The sequence below is a fragment of the Bos mutus genome, chromosome 14, assembly GCF_027580195.1.
Source record: "Bos mutus isolate GX-2022 chromosome 14, NWIPB_WYAK_1.1, whole genome shotgun sequence".
NCBI classification, from domain to species: domain Eukaryota; kingdom Metazoa; phylum Chordata; class Mammalia; order Artiodactyla; family Bovidae; genus Bos; species Bos mutus.
In genome coordinates, this window is record NC_091630.1 from 67,826,059 (window position 1) to 67,840,093 (window position 14,035).

The following is a 14,035-nucleotide window of genomic DNA, read 5'->3' on the forward strand; positions in this document are numbered from 1 at the left end:
GACCAGTGCTTAAAAGTGATCCACGTAGCAAATGAAACAATGGTGTTAGTAGTAGGGTAGGGTGGCTTTGTAACTATTCTTTTCCATCTGGAGTTTGAGAGAAAGGACTGGTTTTTTTGGGCTGGTAAATGTTTGAGGTGTTTTTTTTGGTTTGTTTTTCTGACAATGTGTAACTATTTGTTAACAGAAGCATGTGAAAATTTGAACAATTAGTTGAAAATATGAAAGAAATGTGGTTTCATCTGTATCTTAAAGTGGAAGAGTGGGTCAGATGGATTACACTGAGTGGCAATTCTTGTAGAGCAGTTAAATAAAGATACTGAGGAGGAAAGTGGATGCACAGTGAGAAGATTTAGAGGGAGTTCAGGCTTGAAAATGTAGATTTAAGAGTTGTTACTGCAAAGAGAGTAGTTGAGCATGTGTTTTCAGATGAGGCCATTAAGGTAAAACAAATTAGGATTCGAACACGGTCCCAGGCCTGGAGAGACCACTATTTGGGTAGTTAGAAGAAAAGGGGGTGGGTCCATGAATGAGTAGTCAAAGAGGTGTAAGAAAGAATAAGAACAATGAACTCACAGAGGTCAAGCAAAGAGAGATTTCTCAAGAAAAGTTATGGTCAAAATTCAAATACCATAGAAAATCTAACTGAGCCCCAAACAAAAAAGGATACTGGCTTTTCTTACCTGTACTTTATCCCTGCATCTTTCAGTTACATGAACTGTTAAATGCTTTCTGTTGCTTACATCAGTCTGAGTTGGGATTTTTGTTCATTTGAACCCACAAGAGCTCTAAATGATTTTGGTAGGATTGTCGCATAGACTTTGACTTCTCCCAGGATGACATACTTAGATATCCTGGGTCTAGGAAGTTGGATGCCTGCTGCAAAACAGAAGTGGTGAGCTGCATATGCAGGTGTTGTATGTGAAGTGAAAGTGAAGTCGCTCAGTCGTGTCCGACTCTTTGCGATCCCATGGACTGTAGCCTACCATGGAATTTTCCAGGCAAGACTACTGGATTGGGTTGCCATTTCCTTCTCCAGGGGTTCTTTCCAACCCAGGGATCGAACCCGGGTCTCCTACACTGCAGGCAGACGCTTTACCATCTGAGCCACCAGGGAAGCATATCGTTTACTAATATGCACTGCTAGCTTTCATACAGGACAAATGGGTCTCGGAAGTCAAGATTCCTTAACCACAACAGTAGATTTTTTAAACAGAATACTTGTTAGTGAGTGTCATAGATGGTCTTTCTCCATGCATAAGACTATAAAACTCAGACCAGATTAGATGAAACTGAAACTGTTCTTCCTTTCAACACTCTGTGACTCCCCTGTAGAGGAATACCTTTTGCAGCTATATGCTGGATGAAATAGCTGGGTAAAATCTTATTCAAGCTTCAAATGGTTCTGAAAGTTCTCTACTTTCTTACAAAACTTTAAAATAATAGCAATCTTCAAAATGCTAATATAAACCTCTAGACTCCTTCTGATCCTTTGGGAGCTGTGTGCAAATGTTATGCTAACATGCTCTGATACAGCTGAGAAAACACATCAAATTTGCTAGTGAGCCACATTATTGACAGAGCTCTGGGAATCCAACCCCATGAGCCTCAGAAGTTAGAAATCACAGCAAAGCTTATGCTGAAAAATAAAGTTCTTTGACTACAGCCCTCACTTTTAATTATCATGCCCTAAAAGTTACAATTCTATTCTGTTTTCTCACCAGGCATTTAGAAAATGGGATTGCAGCATCTTGCTTTTAAAGAGCATGTCTGCATCAAAACATACTGTGTCTCTACCTCCTGTGGAACTACCCAGTAATTCAAAAGCACATTTCATCTAGGTTGTCTAGACTGTCATTGCCACTGGAAAATTAAAAATAAAAATGTTCAGTTCTTAGTGTGCTATATAACAAAGGGATAGGAATCTTCTGAAAAACCATAGTTTTAAAAGTGCAGGTTACCATTCCACTCCGCAAACAAAACAAACCTAAGAGCTCTTGCTATGACTTTATCCAGGAGTTTTGAAAGATTTAGAGTTAAAATAATACATCTCTTCCAGAAATGGAGATGTGGGACCCATATCCAGAGCATGTACCATCTGTCTTGTCTTCCACAGAGAATTGTTGGGTTTTCCTATGTCACATAAAATCCTATTGGAATAAACCTCTTGGTTTGTCCAAACTGTCTGGTTTCAATGGGATTTGGGGATAATTACTGTACAGCTAGAAATCACATTTGAACACTGTTAAGGCCGGAAATAGTATTTATATCAGCTTCTCTGTAGTCGAATCACTGAGAAAAGAATTTGGGGCTTAGTTCATTTTGGAAGAAGCTATGCCCAGTCAACCTGGGACTGACTCCAACTTTGGAAGAAAAAGAGCAGGGTTCATATCTTAGCTCTATCAATTTCTAATAAGTTTTTAAATTCTCTGGGCCATAGTTTTTATCTGTATAATAGTGGTACATATCATAGAAGATACTCTTAGAAGATAGTGATGAAGATTAAATTGAATCATATATTCAAAGCTGAAAGCTGGGTATCAAACACATAATAAATACACATAAATGGGAGATAGGGAATACTGGTGTGACAAGCAAGTATAGTACTTCTAAATATTTAACATTAAGCTTTTGATTATTTGGGGGACGCTATTTTGTTTAATCTTGAATTTAGTATTTGGGTAAGATTTTGCTTAGCAGGTACAGAGGGGGAAGAAAATTTGAAAGGTAATTGCTTCCTACTTTTGCCCTGATTTTGAAATCAGGACACTAGTTCCATTTAACTAGATTGAAAAGATATTTATTACCTGGCTTCCTATTTTCTAGGCTCTAGGATATATTAGGTTGGTGCAAACTTAACTGTGGTTTCAGACTGTGAAATTTAAATCATTATAACTAGGCTCAAACACATCTTTATTAATCAAAATAGGAATCATTACAATCAACTGTGAGAACTGCACATTAAAATGATGTATAACATAACCACATTTATTTAAGAATGTATTCCAATATCAAACAGCAAATTTCAACAATGCAAAGCTGCAATTACTTTTGCACCAACCTAATAGTTCTGGGAATATAGAAATTAGCAAGCTAGATATCACCTTTGGCTCTATAGAACTTGATATCTATCATGGGACATGGATATTAACCAAGTAATTAGACAAATAATTATGCACAGCTATAATAAAATGCTATCAAGGGAAAATGCAGCATGCTTGGAGAGTACAGAACAGAAGAAATCTAACCAAAATCATGGCTTTTTACTCCCTGAAGAAAGATTTATCCCCATTGGAAATGTGAAGTTTGAAAAGTGTTTGTTCAATATGCTTTCCAAAATGTTGCTGTTTTCTCCCTAGCTGGGGAATTAGTTGCTTGCCATGTTTTGATGACCCTGTATTGCTTGTCTTTGTATTCCCAGTACTTAATAAAAGTGTCTTTATACTACATTGTTTCAATTCTACCTAGTGCAACTTTCCCACTGGGTACTGTCCTCTATCCCAAAACCATAAGTTCTATCCTTCCACTTAAGGACGAGAAGTTCAACTCAACTATCTTCTGTCTACACCCTTGGACCCATTCGATTATCCCTAGTCCTCTTATCAAGGCACTGAAAGAGCTAAAATCTTTTCAAAATTTGCCAAACTGAATATGCTCTGGCTGTTTCAGAAGACTCCTGTCCCCTCTAGGGATGGTAAACCAAGATAAGAATAAGGGATGGTGGTAGGATAAAAGGGAAGGGAGAGATAGGCTCCAGGTTACTGACAACTTTGATCTCCATAATTCTCATTTAATATTGCATTTCCTTCGCACCAAAATCATTGCTGGTAAGTTTCTTGAGCAAAGTAAAATGAGTCATAGAAAAATAGGGTTGGAAGAAACCTTAAAGTTTATCAACTAGGACTTGGATGTGTGACAAAAAATAAACAAACAAATGAAATTGGTTTAAGCCCAATAAAATATTGATTGACTCAAATGAGCAAAAAATAAAAGGGCCTGATTAATTATATGTAGCCTAATCAAAAGTTTATAATCTGGCTAATTTCCATCTCTTATCTACACAGTGAAACTGTGGAAGATATATAAACTGACTGCTCAGTCCATCCTAAAGGAAATCAGTCCTGAATATTCATTGGAAAGACTGATGCTGAAACTGAAGCTCCAATACTTTGGCCACCTGATGCGAAGAACTGACTTATTGGAAAAGATCCTGATGCTGGGAAAGATTGAAGGCAGGAGGAGAAGGGGATAACAGAAGGTGAGATGGCTGGATGGCATCACCGACTTTATGGACATGAGTTTGAGCAAGCTCCAGGAGTTGGTGATGGACAGGGAAGCCTGGCATGCTGCAGTCCATGGAGTTGCAAAGAGTCGGATATGACTAAGTGACTGAATTGAACTGAATATGTAGTATTTGCATTCAGTCTAGATTTGGAACTATATAAGAAGTGGATAAGCTTAGGTATCCATTTTTTTCTGGCGTGGACCATGACTGGGGCAATGCACACCTTGAGGTGGCAGCTATCCTGAACATGACATATGCAACCTGGTTCTGGAGTGAGCAATTATCTAATTTAGCAGTTTTCCACATTGTTAATTGCCATTCTCACAACCAGAGCAGAGGCATTGTGATTCTAAAGACTAGAAAAATTTTTTGAAGTTCAGCCTAGAGCCTGCTTCTCTGGATTTTCACTGGTTTTCTAAACTACTTTACACTTGGTAGATATAAATAAAGACCAAATCAAAGCTCTAGAGATAGAAAAAAAAAACACACACACACACAGAAAGGGATTAATGAGGTATTGGACATTGTGCTTGTCTTTTTTTCAGTTAGCACATTTCTGAGGTTTATCCATACATAGCAAATATTAATACTTCAGTTCTTTTTATGACTGAGTAATATTCTATTTCATGAACATAGTACATTTTGTCTACCCATTCATCTACTGATGGACATTTGCATTATTTCTACCATTTTGCTATTGTGAATAGTGCTTTTATGAGCCCCTGTGTACAAGTATCTGCTTGAATACTTGTTTACAATTCTTTGGGCTGTATACCTTGGAGTGGGACTCCTGGGTTATATGGTAATTCTATGTTAAAATTGTTTAGGAAGCACTGAACTATTTGTCACAGCAAATGATTCATTTTACATTCCACCAGCAACATATACAGGGTTTCTCTTTCTCTATATCCTTGCCAACTCTTACTATTTTCTGCTTTTCTGATTATAGTCATCTTAAAGGGTGTAAAGTATTTCTCACTGGTCCCTTCAAAGGCAGTTTCTATTGTCTGATTTTTTTTTTTTCATCTATATGGGTCATTGTCTTTCTTTTTCTTCTTTTTTGCATGCCTCGTAATTTTTGGTTGAAAACTATATTTTAGATAATATGTTGTAACAACTCTGGATATTAACCATCATTCCTTGGTTTGTTCTTTTATTTGATTATTTGTTTAAGAACTTGGCTGAACTAATTTTGCCATGTTTATTCCCCCTGCACTTTGCTGCCTCTAATATCTATATTTATATATTTTTTCCCCTTGATGTTATCTTTTAGCTTGGCTACTTGGGATTCATCTCTGGTCAGCATAAGCTAACTCCTTGCTCAAAGACTGTGCTTAAGATCTGTTTACCAGTTATATCTTTGCCCTTTACCGCAGGATTCATGTGTGACTTGAAGGTAGCTATCAAAGTTCAGGGCATTTATGGATTTTGCTGCATATTTAACCAAAAACTAGGAAATTGGAGGTTCCTTCTCTGATTGTTCCCAAGAAGATGCAGCCGTGGGTATACACATAATCTTCAAGACATTCAGGGAAGATTGTGATTTCAGTTTGAAGTCTTGCTTCTAGGAGTCTCCCCTGGGTCAGAGAAGCTTTTTGTTCAATGTTCTGTCAGTGGGATTCTTTGCGTCAGAGTTTATGCCAGTGAGGTTTCTACCCTGTTGATGGATTTGTGTATGGTTTGAGGAATGCTTTGAAGTCCATCTCACATCCTGTTCAGATTGCTTCTGTGTTATAGCAGCCTAGTTCATGCACACAGCCTTTTGGAACTCATGATTGACTGTGATCCCAGGAGGACTCTTCCTGGTTCTCTCTATTAAACTTCACACTGCTCTGCCATTCTGCCTGTATCATAGAGCTATGAACTTCGTTTAGTTGCTTTCCACCAAGATCTCCAGTGTTTTTGACAAATCCCTTAAGCCTGGGGTTCCCCAGGCTCTGTTTCAAACAAACAAACACCAGCAGTAACTTCCTGTGGGGTATAGAGTTTGTGCAAGGTCCTCGGCCTGAGTTTGAGCTGCTCCTGGCCTTGCAGATGGGCAGAGGGCCCCATTCTCAGGAAGGCAATCACCATGTTTAGGCAGAGAGCACAAGGACCATGAACTGCTCAAATTCTCAAAGGTCCCATTTCCAGTGAATGCTGATGTGTTCCAGTCATTTCACTTATATTTCAAATATTCAGGGAAAACTTCCTCATTACCTTGTGGAAAACCTTAATGTGAAGACCACTGTTTGATTCGCAATAGATTCAGGGAGCCAGCAAACTGATTGAGTGCTAATTTCATTAGAACATGGACTGAAGAAGAGAGGATTAACAGCAGGATGCACTGCACCATTAAATAGCAAACTGCTATCCAATTAGGTGTTATGAACAGTGTGTTATTTCCAGATATCAGATACCAAGTACAAGTAGTCACAGCATCTTTCTAAATCTAAAGTGTATGATTACCCTTGATTGTACTCTTGTTCATAACTGTAATTCTGCACTAAGCTTGAAAAAAAATCCATTCTGGACTTGAAACTGTCTTTTGGTAACCTGGTGGGTTTTGCAGGCACACCCATGAAGATACATACTTTGGTCAACAGCTCACGGACGTCACTGTAAAGTAGTTCTACTGGCCTCACTGAGCTAGATTAGGGGGCAAAATACAAGGCAGGCAAGGTCGTTTACCAGTTGCCTCTGCAGAGATCATCTGGTCAAATGAGACACACTCTCTTTCAACAATGCTTGCCATTCATTCATTCATGCCTTCTATAAAGTCATTCATTCTACAGGTCAAAGTGATTTACAAGCAACATTAATAAGTGAATGAGGAGTGAAGAGGGTTGGGAGAGATGTGTTCCAGGTGGCAGAGGCAGTAATTCAGAGGATTAGGGTGGAAGAGAACATGGTTGATTCAATAAGCTATAAGTAAGGTTTGTTTCCTAAAGAAAGCAGCAGAATGTAATCTATAAAATATGAGATAAAACTGTTAAACATATAAACTGTGAGTGAAAGCAGACAACTATTCAGTAATGTTATCTGTACATATATAGTTGGTTACCCCACAAAATGGGAGAGCCATTTTCTCGTTTAACTCAACCCACCTCCAACACAAACAAAAGAAAACAAAACAAAGAAAAATAAATAAAACATTTCATTTTTCAACAAAAGTCAGAGGGGCCCAGAGTAGAAAGTTCTCAGAAGTCAGACACTGAGCTTCTGTAAAGGGGGTCTGGCACAGACCTGAGAGCCATGGTGCTCAAAAGAAAGGTGGGCCCATTGCCAGGCAAAAGCAATGTTAGCCAAAGATACATGCTTTTCTAAAACCAAACAAATAATCAAACAAAAATACACTATACACTATAGTGACTGTTATGCGGGTGGGCTTAGAGTTGGCAGATAAGTCAAAATAACAGTAAAATAAAATAAAGTTAAAGTGAGCCCTGGCACGGACAATGGTGATGACACTCCATGAACTTAACAATTAATTCAATTCTGTGTAGTTGGATCCAAACATATTAATATAAAACATGAGAGACAATAATGATTATAAAATGAAACTTGTCACCCAGAAAAGACAAAGACAGGAAGGTTTCCTTGTAGCTACACCTGGCTGAATAATTCATCTTGTTATTAATATGGTCGAACTAAAAGTCAACACCAGAGCAACTTCCCATAGCACTAATAATTTGTCTACTATGTGTTTTTATTTAATATTAGCTCATTTATAAAATACAGAATGTTAAAATCTTGGTAGCTTTAATCATTCCCAATTAATCCTTTCATTCTCTAAAGGATTTAAATTAAAACTCTCCATGTAACTATGTCAGTTTTAAAAATCTGACTTTTCATTTCAACTAAGTAAATCTGACTGAATTAAAATATTGGTGCCAGTTATTACATGAGACCTTGGCCAAGTTATTTAAGATCTTTATTTCTTGGTTTCTTCATTTGCAAAGTGGGAATAATGAATAGGAAATAGTCCTTACATCATCACGTTGTTATGCAGAATAAATAAATCATATGGAAGCCATTTAAATTAATGTCCAGCACATTGAAAACATTTAAACTCAGATCATAATGTTATTATTTACTATTATTTTGCTTTCTATCTTCTTGAAATGGTATCAAGACTAGAGTGGACTGATGAAATAATGAGGACTTATAACCGCTGCCTTGAGGAATTTATCCCTGTCTGTGCATTACAGATTGCCTTTATCTTTGTTGTTGTTCTATTCTTTTTTTTTTTTTTCAACATTCTTATCTTTTTTTTTTAAATTTAATTTTATTTTTAAACTTTACATAATTGTATTAGTTTTGCCAAATATCAAAATGAATCCACCACAGGTATACATGTGTTCCCCCTCCTGAACCTTCCTCCCTCCTCCCTCCCCATACCATCCTTCTGGGTCGTCCCAGTGCACTAGCCCCAAGCATCCAGTATCGTGCATCGAACCTGGACTGGCATCTCGTTTCATACATGATATTTTACATGTTTCAATGCCATTCTCCCAAATCTTCCCACCCTCTCCCTCTCCCATAGAGTCCATAAGACTGTTCTATACATCAGTGCCTCTTTTGCTGTCTCGTACACAGGGTTATTGTTACCATCTTTCTAAATTCCATATATATGTGTTATTATATTGTATTGGTGTTTTTCCTTCTGGTTTACTTCACTCTGTATAATAGGCTCCAGTTTCATCCACCTCATTAGAACTGATTCAAATGTATTCTTTTTAATAGCTGAGTAATACTCCATTGTGTATATGTACCACAGCTTTCTTATCCATTCATCTGCTGATGGACATCTAGGTTGCTTCCATGTCCTGGCTATTATAAACAGTGCTGCGATGAACATTGGGGTGCACGTGTCTCTTTCCCTTCTGGTTTCCTCAGTGTGTATGCCCAGCAGTGGGATTGCTGTTCTATTCTTATTAATTTATTTTGGAGGATAATTCCTCCACAAAGTTGCATTTGTTTCTGCCATACTACAATATGAATCAGTCATAACTGAGAGTATATATATATATATATATTTTCTCCCTCTTGAGCCTCCCTCCCATGCTCCCCTCCACCTTCCCTCAATCTCTATGTCATCCCAGAGTGCCAGGCTTGGCTCTACAAGTTGTCTCTTAAATGGATTACATTGAATATCAATCTCCAAATATTCTCTAGAACATAAAAAACCATTGAGTCAATAATTTTGGAAAGTGCTTAACATTGCCTAAACTAGCATTTACCAAATGGTTTTGACCACAAGCCATTTTGTTTGTGTGTGTGTGTATGCAAGGGAGGGTGTACCTGCTAACCTTTAGCTAGATGACTATACTAAGGTGACCTCATTTCTAGAAAAATCTAGCTTAGTGGATAAGAACACAGTCTCTGTTGAGTTCATATTCTGCCTCTGTCAGTTACTAATTTTCTGAGCTAAGCCTATGCCTCAGTTTCCTTATATGCACTATGGAAATTATAATTATGGAGTGTCATCTCCACTGGAGATGGAGATGTATTAAAGAAGTAAGTATTAAAAGAAGTAATATATTTTGTTTTTGTAAGTATTAAAAGAAGTAACATAGCTAAAAGGTATAAAGCAAAACCCATCAAACAGATTTGCTTAACACATATTTAGTACTATTACTGTAATCTATGAAATCTATATAAAATTTAAGGTCCATAAGGTGAAAAATGTCAAGAGGGAGAGGATATATATAAACAAGAATCAGCCAGAAGTATAGCTGATTCACATTGTTATAAAGGAATTATACTCTTAAAAAAAAAGTAAGAAAAAAGAGATGAAAAGTGAGTCATTTTTATGCTTCAGGATATGCTCCTGCCATTTAATCAGAATATTATCATGTAGAAGTTTCCATTTCTGGTAGTGTGTCAAGGCCTGCCCACTTACATTTAAAATGTCCTGGACCTTTATCATTGTTCAAAATATTAGTTTCAAATTCTGTGAATTACCTCTCCACATTTGTCCATTTTCCAGAAATGGTTTTGCCAAACTTTCAGTCTCTCTCTCTATTTTCCTTCTTTCTAGCATGTAGGACCCTGAAAATGAAAGACTCCCTTCTCTTCATCTGTGCCACGGTCAAGTTCATGGTAGGTGATACCAGATGGCAGCAGAAAGAGATGAGTTTCTAGGGACTAGGGTTGTCATTTAAAAAAATCGATTGGTCGTTGTAGTTGGCCATTGCTCTTACTAAAAATATTGCACTCGCTCGGTGTTCTGAGTTTAGTGGGGCTGAACTTTGTCCACTGGGGCCATGCTTGATTGGGGTCAGTAGCTGCGACAGGATGAAAACAAAAAAAATTCTCTCTATCTCTTGCCACTCTTCTTCATTCTCATCCCCAGTGTTGTCAAGAAATGAATCAAGTAGATGTCAGATGCTATTGTTTCAGGCCTTCCTCCAAACTCTTGCCCTCTGACATACTCTCAGCACATAGCTTAGGAGTGGGAATGACTCCCTGTGTCTCCAGGGATTTCAGGAGCTTACCTGAATTGGAAGAAAGGGGACAGGAAGCTGAGTTTTCAGATCTATTTCTCACCGTATAATAAACACGGCTTTTTCCTACCAACTGTCATATACTCCTTTCTCCATTTTTAAAACTCTGATTTAAAAGCCATGTTTATGAAATAAAGCATTATTGCTAGAAACAAATCATACTTTTCACAGTGTCTCATTTCCTTCTGTTAGATACTTGCTTTTCCAGTTGCTTTTGAAGTGAGACATGGACATGTAACAGAAGGCAATAGCTTGAGAGAATTAACAAGAATAATTTATTTTTATGAAATACAAGGGTGACATCCACAAAGATATCCTTCCTTTTTTTTGCTCCCTTTCATCTCCTCTTGACCTTAGAAGTCATAATATAGACCTGCAATCATGAGGAGAGACTTATCAATGAGCTCAGAATGCAAAAGCAGATAGATGGAGATTCTCGACTTCTAATGAGATTGTCAGGTTGTTGAACCAGCCTTGAATCTGCTGACCTCCAAATTTCTTATGTTGTAATACTTGTCAATATTATTTAGGTCACTATTAGTTGGATTATACCCTTGCCTTCTCAATAAAATAGTATACAAGAGTTTAGAATTTAAAAGAAGTTGATGTTTCTTTGTTAGCTTCAGGTCCGCAGGTTGTTGGAAGTAGGCTGATTGATGTAGGGGACTGAGTACAAGCTTTGCATCCAAACACACCCGATTTCAAACTCCAGATCTTCTGCTTGTAGGCCATGTGCCTTTGGATTATTTACCTAACAGATCTGTGATTCAATTTTGTCATCTTTACTCTGGGGATAGTGGGAGATAAGAAGATTATGAAGAGGATTAAACGGCAATGTGTAGAAAATTTCTGGTGTATGATAGAAACTCAACAAACTTGTCCCATCTTTCTCACCAGCCTGCACCTAAATTTAAATTCAAGAGAAGATTTGGGTGGTGTTATGGGATAGGTTTCAGGCGAAATGTTTTAAGGCAAGCAGGCTATCGAATCTTAGGATCTTCCCAGGTGGCTCAGTGGTAAAGAACCCGCCTGCAATGCAGGAGATGTGGGTTTGATCCCTGAGTTAAGAAGACTCCCCTGGAGAAGGAAATGGTGACCCACTCCAGTGTTCTTGCCTATGGGAAACTCTATGGAGAGAGGAGCCTGGTGGGCTATATTTCATGGGGTTGCAAAAGAGTCGGACATGACTTAGTGTCTAAACCACAACAGCAACATGGAATCTTTTATCTCTAAAAAGACTTGGGAATAGCAAAGCTCTAGTACAATGTATTCTGAGCTGGGGAGTTAGACTGGTACGTGCTTGCAGAAGCTTTCAGCTCTTTGGGCATCTGTTGCTCCCCGACAGTGCCCTCTGGACTGACAATGCTGCTCTTTGTCTTTGGTCCAGCAGAGGATTTCCCTTAAAGATCACATGGAAATTTTAACAGATGATGAACTATCCACCTGCTAAGGATAACATGGCCTGCTCTGCCAGAACTCAGGAGTCTGTCTGGTTAGCCTCTTCCTCTCCCAAGCTGAGTCAGATATTCTTACTTACCATCTGGGAGGTATGCAGTCATCTGTCCTTAGGCTGCATTCTCTAGAAGCAGAACCTGAGATATGGACTCATGCATAAGTTATATATTAAGGAAATGTTCTCAGGAGAAACTGGTAAGGGATAGAGGAAGATGGATCCCAGAAAAAGTGTAATTCCTGGCAAAGTACCAGCCTCGGCCTGATCCTGCAGAGTTCTCTGTAGCATACTTTACACACTGAGGTTTCTCCAGCCTCAAGGCAAGGAAGCTGAACTTTTCTCTTCCCACAAGAGTCAGCCATTGGCTTATCCAAAATAAATACAGAATTCTCTTTATGTGTAACTATTCTATTAACTGCCAGGGGAATAAAAAAAAAATCTCAGCATTTATATCCCTCTCTTTTTGTCAGACTCACTATCATTAATATGTATGCTTCATGAAGTTAAGGGCTCTTCCCTGGGAGCATTAGACAGGAGTAGCCAAGTCCACTTGAGACTGAGGTCCATCATTATTCAGTACCCTTGAACATTATGAAATTTATTTAGTCATAACAGTCATGATAAAAAGTTTTCTAGCATATTACAGTTTGAAACATGCTTTGTAAAATGTGATCTCATTTTAATTCATGTGTCCATACCGTGAGCTAGCACGAAGTACTTTTTTATTTCCTATTTTGCATTTGAAAACATGAAGTTGAATGGAGTTAATTTTGCTTAAGTTCACACAACTAGTAAGTGACAGTGTGTGGATTTTAACTCATCTTTTTTTTTTTTCTCTATGTCTACAATGAAGCTCCAATACTTTGGCTATCTAATGTGAAAAGCCGACTCATGAGAAAAGATCCTGATGCTGGAAAAGGTTGAAGGAAAGAGGAGAAGGGGCCAGCAAAGGATGAGATGATTTGATAGTATCACTGACTCAATGGACATAAATTTGAGCAAACTCCAGGGGATAGTGGAGGACAGAGGAGCCTGGCATGCTGTAGTCCACAGGGTCTCTAAGAGTCAGGCACGACTTAGAGACTGAAAAACAACAATGAAAACAATACTGGTTAATTCTTCAAGTTTCTCTGTTTTGACCCTTATGAATTTGATAGTCTAAGTTTTTGTTCAAGTAGAAAAAGATTTGTAATATATATCTAATATACTGACATCATAATTTGTTTTTTAAAACATAATTATCTAACTTGGTGTATATAGTTGACTCTTGAACAGCATGGGTTTGAACTGTGCATGTCCACTTACAAGAAAATTATTTTCAACAAATGTACACCAAAGTATAACATGATCTGCGGCATGGCAGACACAGAAGGCCAACTGTAAAATTATATGCTGATTTTCAGCTGTGCAGGGGTTGGTGTCCCTAACTCCCACATTGTTCAAGGGTCAATTATATATTATGTATTCGATTTTATGCAGATTCTATTCCCCACTATCTTTCTGATACAATTTAGACTTTTCTGTACTTTTTGGCTTTGAACAGTCTCTAAAAATTGTCTTCTGCTTTATTTTATGATCCCATATGGATCTCCATATCATCCACGTGTTGCTCTTTCCCCCCAGGAAGAAAAGCGATTTGCTAAATTCTCACTAGAAACAAAGAATCAGCTAGTAGAAGCAATTTAATTCAAGTGGCTAGCCATGTTTGAACTCCAATGCCATAGCCTATCTCCCAACATGATGCTTTCAGTAATTTCCCAAAAGATATGGTTTTCAGCATTCTAAGTAACTTATTATCCTTATCTCACA